This window comes from Chaetura pelagica, unplaced genomic scaffold, assembly GCF_000747805.2.
Source record: "Chaetura pelagica isolate M959 unplaced genomic scaffold, ChaPel_1.0 scaffold2, whole genome shotgun sequence".
NCBI classification, from domain to species: Eukaryota; Metazoa; Chordata; class Aves; order Apodiformes; family Apodidae; genus Chaetura; species Chaetura pelagica.
In genome coordinates this window covers 1,043,165-1,044,637 of record NW_009952796.1, presented here as the reverse complement: position 1 = coordinate 1,044,637, position 1,473 = coordinate 1,043,165, and positions in this window count along the sequence as shown.

The following is a 1,473-nucleotide window of genomic DNA, read 5'->3' as shown; positions in this document are numbered from 1 at the left end:
CCCGCCCGGGCTCTGCTTTACAACCCCCCGCCCCAAGAAATGTTCCCCCCCCCCCCGCATCGGCTGCGGGAGCCGGAGCCGGCGAGGAGCGACGTCGCCACGTGAATTTCCCTTTGTTTTTGGGTTTTTTTGGTTTTTAATTCGCACCGAAGGCGGGCGAAGGAGCTGGTTGTGCACAGCCGGCTTTCCTTCCCCGCTGAAACTCCGCGGAGGGAGCGCTCAGCCCCTCCACGACCCCCCCGTTCATCAGCTCGTACATCGCTTAGAGCTGCTCCCAAGATCGCTGACATCCAGGCTCCCGGCATTCGATCCCGGCACAGGCTGGATGTGTCTCTCTCAGAGCCCTTGCACCTGGATCCGGTGAAAGATGCTAAACCCCCCCACACACACAAACACACCCCCAAAAGTGCAATGTTATGAATATTGAAACGTACTGGGACTGAGAAGCCTGATGGCTGGAAGCAGCACAGCGCTGCGGGATCTTCCTGTTGTCTCAGCAGAAGGGGAAAAAAAGTTGACCTGGAGAGTGATTTGCACATACCAGTTCCCTGAAAAGAAAAATGTGGGGGCCAGTTCCATAGTTTCCAAGTGAAATCCAACCTTCAGCCAAAACCCGAGCTGTCCAGGTTGACAACATTCAGGAAGCTGCTTTTCTGGAGAGGTGACTGCAGTGGCAAAGATAAACGGGCAGGAAGGTTTCTTTGGAATGATACGAATCTAATGAATCATAGCCACACTGAAAAATTCCCAGCTGGTCTTAAATTTCAGGGAGATTTAAGTGATAAAAGATCTTTTCCTTGTCCCTTTAGATGTGCATTAGAGATGAGAGGCCTTACACAGGCCCTCCTGGGAATGGAGCTTTCCTTTTTCTTTAATTTGTTTTAAAGAAAGAAAAGGGCCAGGCACGGTTCTGAGCCTCAGATGGGTATAATGAGTTGTTTGCTATTACTGGACTTTTAAAGTTGTCTGCTCCCACTCTTTTTTGTATTAAACAATTTTATTTTTTTTAAACCCAGACTAATGACAAACTACGTTGTGCAATATGTCCCCCCCCCAAAACCCCACAGCTGTACTCATTTGCCTTCCCCCTTCCACCACCTTTCTGCAGGGTGCATCCTTTCCCCCATTAACATATTGATTTATTTAAATTAAAAATAATGATCTCCTTTCCCCTGTTCCTCCTCCTCCCAGCAGCAGAGTCTGTCTCTGATCCTTATTAACAAATTGATTGCAGTATTGGTGTCAGTATGGCTCATTTAGTAGCTCTTTTGCCTAAGGTCCAGAAGGTTGGAGGAGGGAACAGCTTCCACACATTGATGCTGGCCTGGCTCCAAGGCTGACACTGCTCTGGTGGAAGGGCCAGCTGCTAGAGATGGCACCGAGGCACTCAGTGGGGCCCCCTTTTGCGTGGTGAGGATCTGGCTGGAAGCTGGAAACCCCATAGCAACTCTTCAAGGTGGGTGTGAGAAGAGC